Raw genomic sequence first — 19,359 nt, 5'->3', positions numbered from 1 at the left:
GCTCTGTCTCTCTCTGTCTCAAAAATAAATAAACGTTAAAAAATTTTTTAAAAATAAAAAAAAATAGTTATTAGGGATAACAGGATGTGAAAACAGCCACATGATAAATAGCCTATTTTTTGACGCCTTTCTGTCTTGTGTTATTTGCTCCAGACATAGAAAGCCTTTGAAACACGACAAACAATAAAGGAAATTATTACAGAAACTGAAATAGAAGATGCATCTGGAAGAGGAGCGACAGAAGGGTCTGACAAATACTTATATCACATTCACTGTAGATTGTAATTCCCCAAACGATGGATCACATGTTAATCCAACTTAAACCCTGCTCTGCATATTACAGCAGTCTGTAGAAACCAGAACTTCTGTATCGATAGCCCCAAATGAAAGCAAGAAAGTTGAAAAGCCCACCCGTAGTCTCTCCATCCCTGTGGGGGGATAGAACAGATAATAACAACAACAATAATTATTATTATATAAATAAGGAGATTTTTATGTATGTAAGTGTTTATATGGAATTTATATGGAATACTCCTCTTAACACAAAACATGTACAAAACTAAATGTAAAATGATACAGATGTAATATGTATAAAACATAGAATATAGCTAACATTACATTAATCTGGATTATTTATGTATGTGTGTTTATATTATGTGTTTTTAATGTTTATTTATTTTGAGAGAGAGAGAAAGCACAAGCAGGGGGAAGGGGCCGAGGGAGAAAGACAGTATCCCAACAGTGCAGAGCCTGATGCAGGGCTTGATTTCACGAACCATGAGATCAAGACCTGAGCTGAAATCAAGAGTTAGGTGCTTAACCTACTGAGCCACCCAGGCGCCCCTATATTATGTTTTATACGTGTATTAGTTCATTTAATCCTCCTAATCATTCTGTGAGATGGGGACTACTAATCTGCCATTTTACAGATGAGAAAAACTGAGGCACAGAGTTATAAAGTACTGGCACAAGTCAGATAGGAAGTGGCAGTGCTAGGATTCGGAGAGTCTGGCTCCAGACTCCTCACTCTTAACCAGTGCACGTAGAGCCATCCAGGCCACAGCCTGCTGAACCATCCAGAAGTCTGAACCAGCTTCCAAGATGCTGGATCCAGGCTGGGTTTCTGGGGAGTAATGGGGCAGGATCTACTCTCAGCCTGCAGAGCTGACAGCCAGGTGAGAGGCTGAAGTCAGTAGGTCAGGGCAACCAAGATTTCAGTCCAATGTCCAGGCTTTGAAGCAGAACCCAGATTTGGTGCTACAGAGGAGCAACTAGGGATATCCGGTCAGACCCAAGGGATTCCAAGGGTAAGGTACAAGGCTGATCCTGCAATGACACACCTAAGTCTCTGATTTCCCGGGAGACTTTTTTCTAGGGCTCCTCAGCTTCAGTAGTGGGTGTGAAAGAAGCTATTTGAGGTGTTGAGCCAGCCTGAGCAGGAAACACTGGGCAACTGGGAACCTGTTACCCTGATTTCCTTCCTTTCCCTTCCACGTGCTCCCTGACGCATCAAGTGGAAATGCCTCCAGACCCGCCGTCATTGTACTGGAGTCCTTTTCCAGCAAAGAGGAGGCAGTGGAGAATAATTGACTTTTTCTAACCTTGTTGTGGCCTAGCTCTGGAACTGAGTTTGGAAAGCTCTTGCTTCATCTGATGAAAGCTATCACAAATTCTAGCACTCAGCTGCAGTTACGCAGAGGGAAACAGGGCAGAAATCTAATAATGAACCTTAACTGAGTACCTATCCATGTGCCAGACATTGCACTTCACATGAATGATCTCATTCAGTGCTCACAGCCTCTTTGTGACGTAGATCTCATTATTATTCCCATTTCTCAGATGAGGAAACTGAGGGTTAGAGAGTAAGTAATTAGTGCAGGCTCACACAGCCAGTAAGTAATGGAGTCCAATCAAACCCAGCCAACGAAACTGAATCCCACACTCTTAATTACCACACCCTAATCACATGCCAGTCTTCATTTATCTGCCCATAAATCACTGATAACATGATTTGGGGGTCTCATATTTTGGCGGGAGTAGGGTGCTTAGGTCCTAGATGATGTTCGAAAATATTTGAATGCAAAAGAGATTTCCTAAAAAAAAAAAAAAATCAGGTGCAATGTTTCTATAGCTCAAGGGGAGAAAAGTTAACACACATCATGGTGTGGCTCAGCTCATTTCAACTGGATATGCACACTTTTATTCTAAATCTGCTTTTTCCCAACCAACACAATCTCTGTTTGTAAGACACTTGGAGGTAACTGACGTTAAAGGCGAGCAGGCCTTGCCTCGATGTAAATGTGCCTTATGTCAGAGACCGCTGTGAGAAATCCTGTCCGTGCTGCCTCTTCTCAAAAATCTCAGTTAAGAATACAATTACTTGTGGTTTTACATATACAGAACTACTTTTCATGTGCCTGGAAATAAACTGGGCAAAAATTTCCCTTCACCCCACAGGAAGCACTTTTTGTTTGCTTTTTTTTTTTTTTTCATTTTTTATTCCATGACTTAAGACGGTTTTGATTTGTGTGTGCAGATGCCAGCAGTGAGGGTGGGGAGTGGAAAGTCTGTTGCATTAAAAGTGGAATGTTTATTATTACTCGACTTGTGGGCACCAAGGTTGGTAATGCTGTCTGTGTGCTTACTTTTTTGAAGTTCCACAGGTGAATGTCTTTCTTATGCTTTGCTTGAAACTTACTGAAGGCGATATTTGCATGTGCACAGGAGCCCACACACCAGAACATTTGAGTTCAAACAACGGGGTTAAAAAGCACCTGCAAGGTTATCTGTGCTACACCTAAACTGGGCGTGCCAATCTAAAGTAGAAAAGCAGTGAAAGAGAAGTGTTGTCCCTAATCAAGATGGTTTCTCCTCCGAGTGGCACCACCATCCTGGCACTTAATTAGCCAGAAGCCTGTGTGTCAGCCCCCTCTGCTCCTCGTGAATTCACCAATGAGCCCCACGTTCTACTTCCTGGCTGTCTGCCGTGTTGTTTTTCTTCTTTTCTTGCCAGGGTCACTGCCTTAGGTCAGGCCTCCAGCATCTCTCTCTGCACCTTCCTGTCCCCACACTTGCCCCATATCAATCTGTCTCCACATTACAAGCGCTAAATAATCTTTGTAAAATGTAAATCTAATTCATCTTGCTCCCCTGGTTGGCACTCTCCACTGGCTTCCTGTTAGTCTGAGATCCGGCCCAAACTCCTTACAAGACCCATTGCAATAGGGCACCAGTTCAGCCTCCTCTCGTGCCATATTTGCTCTTTCTTCCTTCTGCATTGAACACTTCAGCCTTATTGAATAACATGGTGTTTCTCAAATTTCTCAAGCTACTCTTCCTTCAACTACCAGGAGCTCTTTTCACGTCTCTACTTCCCCTCCCCACCACCCCAACCTCCCTTCTCCTGAAGAAATCATCCTACCATTCTTCAGGCCTTTGCTTACACACTCATCAGTTCATCAAAGAAGCCTTTCCTGATCCATTCGCTACTAACCACTTCCATAACTAGATTCCAAAGAAGATGCCTTCTTTGCATCCATATCTGCAATGTTGAACAGATTGCCTGGGGCATAGTAGAAGCTCCATTACTATTTGTTGAATGAATGAGTGAATAGTTCTGGACTTTTGAAGGGATAATATGACCTCAGAAAGAATCACCAATTAACACTTTGCTCTTTGAGTCATAATTTGAGGGCAGAAAAATATCAAGATGTTTGTATTTCACACTGAAATTGATTCAATACATATAATAATTATCCTGATATATCTCTCATCCAATCATTTGTCCATCTCTAACTAGCAAACAAAAGAACATTCCATTTTAACAGCCAAATAATTTCTCATTTAAGAGTTACTAATTCATGAAGCCCAGCAAACTAATCGCACATTTCCAGGAAGGGTGAAAACAGTCAGTGTGAGATGTGACTAGAAAGTGTCATTATTGATATTTTTAACAAAAATACCCTAACTTAGTCACCTTGGCAAACAAGGCCTTCATTCTAATTGCTCAAAACATCATAAAGCACCTCCCTGCATCTCCTTCCTTTCAGTCTTTCCAGGGTTCCAGTCCCCAGTCCCATCCTTTGCCCCTGGACCACCTTCCTATGGCTCCTATGGTTTATAAACATGCTAGGATCTCTTCATTCATGAATACAAACACATTTCCTCAGACTCTGTAACCTCTGCCATCTGTTACTCTCTTGCTTAGGAAGGAGATGTCCACACTCAGTCTCTACCCTTCACTACTTCCCAGATCTTCTTGAATCTACTGTAGATTGATTTCTGTCTTTATCATTCCATTGAAACTGTTTTTCCCACCTTTGAGCTCCACAATGCCAACTCCGACCAACATGCTCTATCCTTCCCTTCTGTGACCTCTCTGAATCATTTGGTGCTACAGTATTTTATGTTGATACTATACATACGTTATCTTGAAACAGTACCACCCATTCCTGATTAAGTTATCGGAACCAAGGGCCATTATGTTCTTTTAGGCTACAACTTTGTATACCTTTACTCTGATCTATTTTGTCTTGAATAAAGTCTAACTCTCAGAAGGAAACATTTAGCCTCCTAATTCAAACATTTCATCAAGGCCCCTCTACGGTCCCCATATATGGTCAGAAACATTGCTATCTTCTTCTTAACACCCATCTCTCAGACCCCTTCCAGCTTGGGCTTCTTTGCCAGTTCTTCTCCTGTCTCTCTCCTCCTGAATGTTGATGTTGATACTCCCCAGAATTGAAGCTTCAGTCTCCTGCTTCCCTCATTCTATACACTCTACTACCCAAATGATAAAGCAGATAATGCCCAGTCAATTAAAATATTATGTGGGTTGAAATACCCACCCCAATTTCTCTTATGTGACTCTTAACCTGATTGTGAAAGCTATCAAAACAAATGTTCGAAGCATAATAGCACTGCTGTAATGAGTACATAATCTTTCCCAAAAGACTGAAACTCAAAAGACTCTCAAGCTCATATGCATACAGGGGCCCAGCAGATGGAACAAATGAATGAAGCGGACCTGGTATAAGGCAATAGGGAGTCGTGGAAACTGGGACAAACTGGAGAGCACACAGGAGAAGCAGCTGACTAGATCCAGCTGTACAGTGCTACAATGGAATAGGAGTCCAATTGAACAGTATCTTCTGAATTTCTCCAGATAGATTTAAAGCTCCATCTGGATGAAAAATATTCCAATTTTTAAATTTTTCAACTTATTTTAAAAACTTAAGTTGTTTCATCCTGTACTATAGGAGGCAGACAAAACACTTAAAGATCTAGTTTGGCCCAGGGGCTATCAATTTTTAACTTCTGCTTTAAAGGACAACTTTCACTTGGCAATAAATACATATAAATATCCATATAAAGTCAGAAGATTCTTGTTCTAGACCTCGCTTCATTGTTTACCAGCTGTGTGGCCCTAAGCAAGATGTCTACCTTCTCTGAACAGAAGTTTACTTATTTATAACCTCAGAGGATTTGTGTGAGGACCAAAATCTAATGGATACGAAAGCTCTTAAAAATTATTACATGTTGCCAAAAATTCTAGTAATTATAATGTTTAAATTTCACAACATTTTCCATAAATTTCTGATATTTTAAAAATAGTTCATTATATTTGACACATCTCAAATTTTACACACAGGATCAAGATTGGTGACCCTCTTTCAGAAAAACATGACAATATCATTGACCGTTTTTGGGCAGCTACACAGAGTAAGGTTTTAATCCCATCTCCCAGTAATTGATATATTTTTTAGGATGTAAAATAACTTCAAGCTTATGAAATTTATTCCATTTTAAAACTGTTCTTTCTTTCCTTCTTTCCTTTTCTGCTAGCACCCTAAGGGCAAAGGTAGTGTCTTCTCCAGTTTCTATTTAGAACCTAATGCCTTTCATGCAAAAGGCTCAGATAAACTAAAACACAACACTGGAATTTGCTAGAAATTATGGAGGTTAAGTCAGATTATATTAGGTTTCTTGGGTTGTGCTTTGTGTGAACGGATGACACCTACTGGCATAAAACAAAAATCTGCGTTTTGTTTTTAAGAAGAAAAATAAATGTTCATCTTTTAAGCCAAAAAAAAAAAAAAAAAAACACTTCTAGTAGAGCCTAGCACTATCAAAGTGCAATTTCTAGAGGTACAAGTCAAAGATTCTATGGAATCATGAGAAAATGTTTAGGATATAATTAGTGCAAAAAGCAAGTTATATGTATTACATGTATATGAGATTAATGTTTAAATATTTATATAAAAATGTATAAGGGGCACCTGGGTGACTCAGTCAGTTAAGCACCCGACTTCAGGTCAGGTCATGATATCATGGTTGGTGGTTTTGAGCCCCTCATCGGGCTCTGTGCTGACAGCTCAGAGCCTGGAGCCCACTTTGGATATTCTCTCTCTCTCTCTCTCTCTCTCTCTCTCTCTCTCTCTCTCAAAAATAAATAAACATAAAAAAATTTTTAATGTGTAAATAAAAAATATATAGAAACTTTGGGGCCACTGGGTGGCTCAGTCAGTTAAGCGCCCAACTCTTGATCTCCGCTCAGGTCATAATCTCACAGTTTGTGGGTTCAAGCCCTGCACTGGGCTCTGCGCTGACAAGTGTGGAGCCTGCTTGGGATTCTCTCTCCCCTATCTCTCTGTTCCTACCCCAATCACCCTCTCCCTCTCTTGAAATAAATAAATAAATAAATAAATAAATAAATAAATAAATAAATAATATATATTATATATATATACTATATATATATATATATAACTATATCTAAAAAATTAAAAGGATGCATTGTTTTTCCTTTGTCTTTTTCTGCACTTTTGAAGTCTCTTCCTATGACCATGTATCACTCTCCTCACTGGAATAACTAAATACTGTGTGTGTGTGTGTGTGTGTGTGTGTGTGTGTGTGTGTGTGCATGTAAAATACATTTTTTCTTTAGCAAAGGTTTTATGAAATTATCTTATGCATGACGAAGCAAAATACCTAAAGCACGAAGGACAAAAGTGATTAAATAGTTTAATAATAAACTTGAAATTTTGGCCAGGCAAGACTTCTGATTTGTTTTTCTTTTTAAAAAATATCCATTGGTACCTAATTGTTTTTCCAAATGAACCTGAGAATCATTGTCAAATTTTCACAAGTTCTTTCTATTCAACATCCCCATGCCTCAAATTCCACTGGGATTTGGAGTCAATACAGTATTGAGTGCCCAGACCTCTGTTACTACTTCTAATCCCAGGAGCATTTGACAGCCTAGTAATTCATAGCTTTCATTAACCATTTTATTTTAAAAGTCCAGTGAAAGTTTAAGACATATAAAATTAATCTCACATTTTTTAATCAATGTCCATTTTTATTTCTTAATCACTATGTTGTATCCTGAGGAGACTAATGGCTATAGAAAATTTACATATAACAAGAGTTTTCCCCAGTCTTGAGTGCTGAACCACTTAAGAAAAGAAGGGCAATGATCTTGCAAAGGTTAGTGGTGTTCACCAGGAAATTAAATGAGTGATGATGACTAAGGCAAATGAGTGACTGTTTTAGATTCATGATAGGTCAAGAAAAATCAGAGATGGCTGAAAAGTTAGATGAAGAAGACAGAGCAGAAGGTCTTGATAACTAAGGTAGGTAAAAGACAGAAAATGTGTTAATTCACATTTGTACGGCATGGTACAGGTTAGGTGATGCCTATACCTACATGGTAGGTTGAAAACCAATGATTTGTCCAGAAGAGTTATCATTCCCATATTTTAGGGATGGAAACCTAAGTAAGTCCCAGAGAAGTGGACTATTTTGTCCAAAGTAGCTATGCCAGAGTCAAAATCAGAACTCATATATGCTTCTAGATTAGTGCTCTTATAAGTGTCTAGAAAGAAACAAACGAACAAAGGCTTGTAGAAAATTATCTTGGAGCCTTTGTTTTATGTCATTCTCTGAGAGTTTACATTTTCCTATGCCTAAAGATTGCAATTACAAAGAATCTTAGACCCAGCCTCTCCTCACGTAATCTTTGATCATTTTCCGGATTATAGATGTGTTGAAGTGTCGAGACTTTTTTTTTTTTTTTTAAGGTTATTTATTTTGAGAGAGAGAGAGAACCAGCGGGAGAGGGGCAGAAAGAGAGGGGTGAACAGAGGATCCTAAGCAGGCTATTCGCTGACAGCACACAGCCCAATGTGAGGCTCGAACTCACAGAACTGCGAGATCATGACCTGAACTGAAGTTGGACACTTAACCAACTGAGCCACCCAGGTGCCCCCATAACTCTTTGATGTTAGCTTTTCATAAGTTATTTGATATAAAAATATAAACAAAGTTTTGTTGGGTGCAGTTATAAAGTAATGAAAATTAATGCCCCCCAAAAGAAAATTAAATTCCACTTTATTATCAAAATCTTCACCTTAAATCTTAGAATTATTTTGTAACCATTATAGTAGAGTTATCAAGAAACTGTGAGCCCAGCCCGGAACCTCAGACCAGAAGATGAGCAGTTTCTTCAAACGGCTTATTGAATCAATATCCCCAAGGAACAGGGCTGAGGACTATGAGGAAATTGTCAGTGATACAAAAGTTCATCCAGAAGAATAAATATTTTTTATACTAGGCCTGCCATATATTAAAACATATTATAAGGTTAAAATAATTAGATCATTTTATACCAGTCCAAAGATAAAAAATTCAGTGGAAAGGAATATGTATCTAGAATGAGGCCCTGGGATGTATAAAAATTTAATGTTTGATAAAATCAATATACTAGGTAGGGTTCAGCTGCAGATAACAGAAACCATTCTCTCTAGTTTGACCAGAAAATGATTTGTCACCAGATATTACAAAATCTTTAGAAGGGTTGGAGAAGCAGATTTTGACTTCTACAAACAATTCCCCGACCCTACCTTACACAGTTCCAATCATGATCATAAAAGCTTCCATGGACACTGTTGGAGGCTATCAGCTCAGGAATCTACTCACTTAAGACTATCCTGCCTCTGCCATAATTTGTGCTAGCAAAACAGATGTCTTTCTTTTGATGCAATTCCTCAAGTCCTGTGATGGCACATCTGAACTTTAGCTGCAAGAAAGCCCAGAAAGCCCAAGAAAGCCCAGATTTCCCACTTCTGCATTATAGGAAAGCACACTTGGAGGCTGGACTGGAATTTGAGCAAGCCAATCCTTAGTATTCACCAAAAACAGCGTTTCATATCAGCTCAAAGGAAACAGTTATTTAATAAATGATGCCACCAAAATATTTAGATACCTAGTTGGAAAAAATCTGTTTAGATCTATAGCTTAGCATACATCAAAATAAACTGCATATAAATTGCAAAGTTATAAAATTTAAATAAAAAACAAAAACTATGGAGAAGTATATTCTAAGTATAAAAGCAACAAAAGAAATCGCGTAAACACTAATAGATTGGATTCAAAAAGAGTTCTCCACATAGAAATTAAGTATTATAACTCAAACAGATTAGAAACAATATTTATAAGAAAGAGGCAAAGAATTAATATTTTTCATATGTAAAATGCTCATGCAAATTGGCAGGAAAACATTAAGCTGCCACAGATAGGTTAGGCAAAGCACTTGAATATAAAATTGACAAATGAGGGAAAATGTAAAAAGATGTGTCTAAGTATGATAAACAGTAACAAATAAAAAATGGAGTCAAAATATCATCAAAGAAAAACTCAGGACAAAGAAGTTGTTTTATATTTATTAAAAAGTAAAATCACAATAAAGCTTTAGTACTCTTATACAAATATAAAGACATCATTGAAATATAGAAATGAAACTGCCAGAAATATATGAAAATTAATAGAAACAGAATAGCTAAGAGATTATTCTTAGTCTTTGAGAGTTCAAATAAGCAAAAAGTTTAAAGATAAAAGTTGAGTAACAAATTATAAGGGTTGTTTTATTAGATATATATTAAACTTTTAGTCTATTAGAGAATATATCTGCTTTTCCAACACATCTGGAATATTTACAAAAAATTATTATTGATTCACTCAAAGAAACCCTCAATATAATTCAAAGGCAGAAGATGTACACTTTCTTTGATCACTATGAAATTAAAAATTAGTAAGAAAAGTTTAAGTGTTAAAACTATGCTTAAAAATTTCAAAAATCACTCTCTATAATAACTCTTTGGTCAAAGAGTAAATAGTAAAATGCAATTGTAGACAACCTAGGAAACATGACAAAACACAACTTACCAAAACATATTAGATATGACCAAAGCTATACCTGGCAAAAATATAATCATATAACTTTAGTATTTTATTAAGTAAGAATGAAATAATACTAATGAGTTAATCATTTAGATCAAGAGATACAAAAGAAAAACTAAGCCTTTAAAAAGTAGAGACATAGAATTAATATTTACAAACAAAAAATACTGAATTAGGAAACAAATTATACATAATAAAAGATATGTTTTTATTTTAAAAATCATTAACTGGAGCAAGACTATCTTTGAGGGAAAGATAATATATAAGCACAATGTTCGAAGAAAACACAGATCCTGATGAGATTTTTTTTAAGTTTCTTTATTTTGGGAGAGAGAGAATGTGACCACGCATGAGCACAGCAAGGGGCAGAGAGAGGGAGAGACAATATCCCAAGCAGGCCCCACGCTGCCAGCACAGAGCCTGACATGGGGTTCATACTGACAAACCATGAGATCATGACCTGAGCCAAGATCAAGAGTCAGACACTTAACAGACTGAGCCACCCAAACACCAAGATTTTTTTTTTTTTAATTTTAAAGAAAATAGAACATCCAGTACCATGTACCGTTTTCACAATATGGTTGAAATTGCTAATTTTCTGGGATCTAGAAAATTGAAACAAATAGGAAACTGAACAGACTAATAAGCTTGGAAGAAAATAAAAATGGAACCAAGAAACTAGCCCATACAAAAGGGCTAAACCCAAAATATTCTACAAGTGAGTGCTTCAATCTGGACCACTAGAAGTAAAGACTGAAAATATGTTAGCTTATTTTGCAAAACTGAGAATGCTAAAAAATAACAAAGTTAACCCAAAGAAGATCCACAGACCAGTCTCATTTATGAATATATTAATTAAACTAAAAAGTCTAATTTGGGGATGCCTGGGTGGCTTAGTAGGTTAAGCGTCTGACTTTGGCTCAGGTCATGATCTCCCTGCTCATGTGCTGACAGCTCATAGCCTGGAGCCTGTTTCAGATTCTGTATCTCTCTCTCCTTCTGCTCCTCCCCATTCTTTATCTCTCTCTCTCTCTCTCTCTCTCTCTCTCTCTCTCTCCCTCCCTCCCTCCCTCCCTCCCTCTCTCCCTCACTCCCTCTTCCTCACTCCCTCTCCTTCTCCCTCTCCCTCTTTCTCTCTCCCTTTCTCTCTCTCCCTCTCTCTCTCCCTCCCTCCTTCAAAAATAAATAAAACATTTTTTAGATCCAATTCAATGGCTTATTAAGGGAATAATGTACCAAATAGGGTTTACTCCCAAAAATGCAAGAATTGCATAATATTAAGAAATCTATATCTCACAAACTTAAAGGGGAAAAATATACAATCATCTCAATGGATGCTGAAAAGACCTTCAATAAATGCAGCATCCGTGCATGATTTTAAAAACTCTACTATTAGTAGAGTATCATAACTAGAAGGATACTTCTTAACCTGATAAAGTTTCTACCTCATATCACTAGACAGAATCATGCTTAATTACAAAGGGATCCTCTAAGGGTTGGAGGAAGGTACTACCCCCACTGTTTTTCATTATTCAGAAAGATATTTAAAAGAAGCAAGTGCTATACATTTTTTTTAAAAGAGGAGAAACAGTTATCAGATATTTGTTTTTATGTAGTTGATTACCAAGAAAATCCAAGAGAATGAACCGAAAAGGTCTTATGATTAATAAGTTTAGTCAGGTAGCTACGAACAAAATAAATCCAAGAAGAGCCAGTAACTTTCTCTATGTCAGGGAAAAAATGAGTAGTTAGAAAACTATAAGGGGAAAATAACAAGTGTACATGTCTATATCAAAGCTATGAAACTTACCAAGGGACATAACAAAAGGTGTGAACACATGGAGAGGCACACAATGTTTCTGATTGGGAAGACTCCATCTGATTAAAGTATCCGTTTCTCTAAATAAATTTATAATGTTTTTCCAACAAAAAACCCACTGGATTTTTCAAGTTTCAAATTTTTTACCAAATGATTTTAGAATTCTTTTGGGGGGGTGGGGGGGGAGTTGAAAATAACCAAAACAATTAACGGACTATAATGTGAAGTGTCAAAGTGGTTGAGCCCCAAGAACGGGTATAAGAATTAGCTAAACTGAATATAAAATCCAGAAGCAAATCCATACAACACAGGAATTTAAAAAATGATAGACACATAAATTTCAAGGCAGTGGAGGAAATATGTATTTTTGTTACATAGGAATAGTTAGCCAACTATTTTTAAAAATTAGAGTAGGGCTCTAACCTCATATAAAATGGCAAAATTCCTGAATCAAAATTAAATTTTAAAAAATCATAAAAAGAATTTGGAGAAAATTTGGATGAGAAAAGTATATTTTAACTGCTTAGATAGAAGGATAAATTCCTTCATGGTTATTTCTTGGATATTGTCCTCATGTCTATTATCTTTTATATCTTTTTTTTAAATCAACAACCGTGTTAGAAAAAACAAAGATATTTTTGGAAACATATATACATGACTATGTGCTTAATCTCAGGGTGAAGAAAGTATTTTAAGCCTAAAAACAAGGGGAAAATGACATAAAGGAAAAACTTTGATAAATACAATTTATAAAAACTCACAAATTTTCATGCATCAAAAGTCTAAAGATAAAGGTCAAATGGTGAAAGCAGAAAAGATATTTGTAACTCTGACAGCAAAAGACCAATATGATCAATATATAAAACTTCTTACATGTCGTTATAAGAACACTCTAAATTTAAAAAGTAGATAAAGGGCCTGAGTAGGCAATTCACAAAAGAAGAAAGTTCAAACCCACATTAAGAAAAAAAAAGTTGAAGGGGTGCCTGGGTGGCTCAATTGATTAAGTGTCCAACTTTGGCTCAGGTCATGACCTGACAGTTCGTGAGTTTCAGCCCTGCACTGGGCTCTGTGCTGACAGCTCAGAGTCTGGAGCCTGCTTCAGATTCTTTGTCTCCCTCTCTCTCTCTGCCCCTCTCCTGCTCATGCGCTCGCGCTCGCTCTCTCTCTCTCTCTCTCTCTCTCAAAAATAAACTTAAAAAAATTTTTTTAAAAAGAAAGAAAAAGTTCAAGCTCACTAGTAAGCAGACAGAAATGAAACGGAAAGCATGACATACATTTTTGTCCTACCAAATTGGCAAAGATATTTAAGTGATATTTAAAGGATATTAAATGGGGGCGCCTGGGTAGCTCAGTCGGTTAAGCGTCCGACTTCAGCTCAGGTCATGATCTCGTGGTCCGTGAGTTCGAGCCCCGCGTGGGGCTCTGTGCTGACCGCTCAGAGCCTGGAGCCTGTTTCGGATTCTGTGTCTCCCTCTCTCTCTGCCCCTCCCCCATTCATGCTCTGTCTCTCTCTGTCTCAAAAATAAATAAACGTTCAATAATTAAAAAAAAATAAATAAAAATAAAGGATATTAAATGATATCTACAAGATTTTAAACAAAACCTAATATTCAGCTTTAGTGCAGGACATAAGTAACGGGCACTGTTATCCACAGCTGGTAGGAGTGAATACTGATACAGCCTTCTAAGGGCAATTTGATAATAAATACCAGAACTCTTACAGCACATCACACAGTCTCCCAATCAAGTGGTATCTTCCCAGGAAGCCTGCTCCTGCTCCACTTTTATCAGATATTTCCAAACAGACCAGGGCCCCTGTTGAAGCTCCAGTAGACCCCAAACCCATACACAGAAGTGTATCCACCATTACAAGTGAAGCTATGTCTACACAAACTCCAACCATCTAGATGTTGTTTTATCTTCTTTATAGCCATTAGAATCATACAAAAGATTGGATTATATTATTTTAATTGTTTAGTGTTGAACAGATAAAGCCTAAACAGTAATGTGAGGAGTACGAACAGAGTACATACCTATTCCAGCTTTGAAAATTTGCCCCGGAGGGACGCCTGGGTGGCTCAGGTGGTTGAACATCCAACTCTTGATTTTGTCTCAGGTCATGATCCAGGGTCGTAGGATCAAGCCCTGCAGGCCGCTCCGTGCTGAGTGTGGAACCTGCTTGAGATTCTGTCTCTCTCTCCCTCTGCCCATCTACCCCACTTGCGCTCTCTCTCTAAAAAAAAGAAAGAAAGAACAGAAAAAGAAAACTTGCTCTGGAAATAGCTGAAACATATGTATGGTCAGAAAGAAAATAATATCAAACAAATAGAAAGCATAATAGGAACTATTCTGCTCCTTCCCAGACTGAGGGAAGGAGGCTTTGAAATAAGGTTAACGTAACTTGAAGATCAATAAGAAATAAGCAACTTCTAAATGTGCTATATGTTCATTGCTTCAGTAGGCTGGTTGCTATCATATTAAAAAAAAAAAAAACTAAAAATTGGGGTGCCTGAGTGGCTCAGTCGGTTAAGCATCTGACTTGAACTCAGGTCATGATCTCACAGTTCGTGAGTTCGAGCCCCATGTCGGGCTCTGTGCTGATACCTGAGAGCCTGGAGCCTACTTCAGATTCTGTCTCCCTCTCTCTCTGCCCCTCCTCTGCTCATGCGCGCTCGCTCTCTCTCTCTCTCTCTCCCAAAAATAAATAAAAACATTAAAAAAATTTTTTTAAAAACTAAAAATTAATGTTACATATTCCTGTGGATGGCCCATGTCTTCATTTTGCAGAATTTCATCAAACAAGTGATATTCTTCACAATGGGTAGGTGGCTCTATTCCCACAAAACATGCCAGCTGACAGCTTGCACAGCGTTTTACTTTTCTGCTGCTGGAAGTACTTTCAACAGTGCTTATCCACTATCCCTGTAATATAACAGTGAAGCACAGGACTAAACCTAGACCACTGGATGATAAACAATATGTATAGAAACCAATATAAAGCAATATTGATTTTTAAGATCACAGAGAAGGTATTAGTCAGGAATTTCTATTACAAGTGACAGAAACCCAAATTGGCCTAAGGAAAGAAAAGGAATAATGGTTCATGAAATTAAAAGTAAGTTTAAGAGAACTTCGGGTACAGCTAGATCCAAGGCTCTATCTTCATTTGTATCTCCTTTCTGCTCTTTTCTGTATTGGCTTCATCCTGACCTTAAAGAACTCTGGGCTTATCTCCTGCCAGCTTTACAAAAGTGACAGCTTGTAAAGAGTAGATAGCACTAACAGAAGTCATGAGTTTGATGCACTGACAGAGCACATGCCTTTTAAAAATAATAATAATCCCTGTGACAAAGGACATGCAGGGCTGTGATTGGCTGGGCCTGCTCGTGTGCTTAGCCCTGGAGTCCAGAAGCCAGGTCAGCCCTACGCCAACCACATTAACTAAGAGTCTGAGGAAAATGGCCCCTAAAGGAAAATCAAGGTGCTGTTACCAGAAAGGAGGAAAAGGAATATTGAACAGACAAAAACAGCAGAAGTCTGCAAAGAGAGGAAAATGCTTCCTTCATCTTATACTGCTGATAAACTAAGTGTTCAAGGCACAGTGTGAAAACTCATTGCAGAAGGATGTATAACAAGACTTTTAGACTAAATAAGTGACAGTGATAAATGGAAGCCTTTTTTAAATCATTTCATCATTAAAAACAGAGGAGGAGAAAACAGGAGCCCGAAGTTAGTTCTCACTGTTGGACCGTTCCCAAGAGGTGAATCACAAGGACTGTGCCCACCCTGCCCTGTGCTTTGGGAGGCTGCCCTTACAGACCACATCCACTTCCTGAACCTCTGGTTTCCATTTGCCTTCAGCTGGCGAAGCTCTGGCAAGAGATAGTAGGGCGGGAGGAAAGTGAGGTTCACTATTCCCTAAGCTACCTCCTTTTAAAACCGTAACTTCTGTCCTCCTTTTAAAACCATAACTTCTGTCCTGGAGCCTTCTCATAGCAACAGCTCAGCTAGTAGCTACTGCTATAGCTCTGTCTCCGTTCTGATAAACATTCCCTCACCTTGACCTTCAGATCTAGAGGTGGTAATGGCTTGTTGTTGCTTGCCCTGGGATATCTATCCATCCCTTACTGGCTTTCCTTAACTCTGCTCACACCTTTACAAATAGTCTCTTTATTCATCTTTTCTCAGTTACTCCTACCTGTGTTTACTGCCTATTTCCCTTTTTTTTTGGGGGGGGGGGGGGGACAGTGGATTGATCCCAAGGATCAATTTTGTAAAGAGATGAATTTCGTGTCTGGTTACATCTTGTTATTTCAAGGGCGGGGCAAGGAAAAGTCCTTCATCTCACTTGCCCCCTCACCTATTGATCTACAAACTATTGGGTGAATTTCCTTTAAATGGAGACAAAGCCTTTCATTACACTATTATGGGGAAGACATAGCCTGTAAATTGCCCTAAGTTAAAATTGCTCCTCTATATACATGACTGATATCAGATTCTCTCTTGAGAGAGCATTTATGATAGAGGAAGATAGAACAGTGAGGCACAGAGTCTGTAAAGGATAAAGAAGATGGTGACATCAGCATGAAGACAATATCCTGGCGGGGGGAAAGACTGTGTGTACCAAAGATAGACTTTTTCAACTTGTAATTTTGAAGTCTAGCTCTAGAGCTAAACCTCTCTATCAGCCTAAAACAAATGAGGTTACCCATAGTTAGGAGCTGAACTGTGTCTTCCCCAAAATGTATATGTTGAAGTCCTACGTCCAATGCCTCAGAAAGTGACTGTATTTGGAGATACAACTTTTAAAGAAGTAATTAAGGTAAAATGAGGTCAGGTGGGTGAGCCCTAATCCAAAATGACTGGTGTCCTTAAAAGAAGAGGAGATTAGGACAGATGGGAAGAAAGGAAAGACTGTGAAAACATAGAACAAAACAGCCATCTATCAGCCAAGGAGAGAAGCCTGGAACACATCCTTCCCTCATGACCTTTAAATGAAACCAATCCTGCCAACACGTAGATCTTGTACTTCTAGTCTCCAAAATTGTGAGAAATTTCTGTTGTTTAAGCCACACAGACCACAGAAATTTGTTATGACAGCCCTAGAAAACTAATATACCCAAGGTTCCTAAAGTAAAGACTTATCTTCTGGGGGGTATTAAAAAAAGCCCTATCCACAAGACCAAAAAAATAAACAAAAAACAAAAAACCCCCAAAAACAAAAAGTCAATCCACTGTTTTAGCATTATGAAGCTGCAACTTCTAGATATAAACCCTAGGGCAAGCCATTTTGTTACCCATCTATTCATCAATGTATGCCATCAGATCCATCAATTGGGGCAATAAAATTGTCAGTGTATTTATTTGCCAGCCATTTGAGGGAATTAACCCCATGGTTGGGCTCTTACCCATCCTACAAAATATTGGGACAAAGATCCATTTCTAAACAAGGACTTGGCATTTTAGGACTTTGTATGTTATCTCTTCTCACACAATGATGTGAGAATTCAATTGATGTGACCAGTAAGCAATAAAATAATAAAATAAGGTAAGATTCTTGGATTGTAGAGGTCAGTTGCCTACCCAACCCCTAGACGTTGCTACTCCAACAAAGATTACAAAGGCACATAGTGCCTTCTCTGAGACTGCTGGGTCTCCTTACGCCCATACCCTGACCTAACCCAACCCTCTTAATTTGCAGGATTTGCTTGCTAAGAATTAGTGGTCTATTCAGTTTGTGGGTGGTTAGTGCCCGAGATGAAGAAGGGAGGTCGAAATAGCAATTGAGAACAAAGCAAAGAAAGAGCCCCAGGCAATCACATTTATTTTTTTCTCTCTCTGTAGGCATAAATACTACCAGGATACCTCCTGCTTCTATTGCAATTATTAAAAAGTAATAAGTCATGGGGATGTAATGTACAGTATAGGAGATGTATTCGATAATATTGTAATAACTGTATACCAACAGATGGTAACTACACTTATCATGGGGATCATTTTGTAATGTATAAAAATATTGAATCACTATGATGTACACCTGAAACTAATAGGATATTGTATGCCAGCTATAATTGATTTAAAAAAAAAAAAAAAGCAATAGAATTCCCCTTTGAAATTTGTGCCTGGGAACACTGCCTTAGAAATAAATGTAAAAGCATCAAGTAGGTTTGGGGCTGATTAAAAAACAAACTCAAAGAAAATCAAAACTAAATTGCTAAGGCTTTAAAGATCTCAGCCTCAAAAATGGAATGTCATATGTGACAGAAGCCCTGTTGATGGAGTCATTTGTTTCATCCTGTCTCATTTTAGTTTCATGTTCCAGAGCTGTTCATTTTTATTTACTTCAGTGAGGCTTCATGAGAACAATAGTTTGTATGAGCAAGTTTTTCCTTCAAACATATAAAATTAGAAGTTTTGTCTCCTTCTTAAATGTGGTATATATTGCCCCCAGTGCCTAGTAATTTTTCCTGAGGAATACAACTGGATTCCCAAATGGGAAAACTGGATTCCCTTCACAGACTCTTGGCGACAAACTCCATGGAAGCCACAGTACCTCACTCAGAGAGGGCTGCTCCTGGTGCAGAGGTTGACAGCTGGGCTTCTGGAGCCATCTTCTGGCCTTAAGCCCAAAGGTCACCGACTTCCTAAGCTGCAGGCCCACAGGCAAGTGCCTAAACTTCTGAGTTCAGTTTTCTCGCCTGTAACATGAAGACCATGGCAATACCTGCCTCGTTAGCTTCTTGGGGGAATTGAGCAAGTTTTCACAAGTCAAGTACTCCCACTGGTATGGAACATGTTCTATTTGCTAGGTAAGTGTTAGCTGCCGCTGGTGTTCAAGCAGCAGAGAAACAACACGTGACTCTCCCCACGTATTCACACCTCTCCGCGGTGGCCCGCGTGGTTAACTGGTCAATACCGCAGGCTGTCTTTTAGGGACTCTGAGCTGGGCCTTTGGTGGTGGTGAGGTTTATGTGGCACCAGCTTCCTCAGTGGGCTTTTGTTTTGAAGAGGCAGGAGTTGTTTATCTTTTTTTTTTTTTTAATTACTTTAAACTTTCTCTACTCTGGCCTGTAAGATTTAACAAAAAGTTAAAGGTATTCTGTATTATGTGTGTTCAAAAGCTGAATGTAGGGAGAAGACAACTAATGTGACACATGAGAAAGGAGAAATGTCAAAGATGCTAAATGTAACACTCGACATTATTTTCAGGTCTGGGGGGGAAAGTTTTCTCATATTGTCTCATAGTAGGAAAAATTCCCTTGCCTCTTTCCTTCCTATCAAACTCCATCTATGATTAT

Source organism: Panthera tigris, chromosome C1, assembly GCF_018350195.1.
Source record: "Panthera tigris isolate Pti1 chromosome C1, P.tigris_Pti1_mat1.1, whole genome shotgun sequence".
Classification (NCBI taxonomy): Eukaryota; Metazoa; Chordata; class Mammalia; order Carnivora; family Felidae; genus Panthera; species Panthera tigris.
This window is presented reverse-complemented; position numbering follows the sequence as displayed.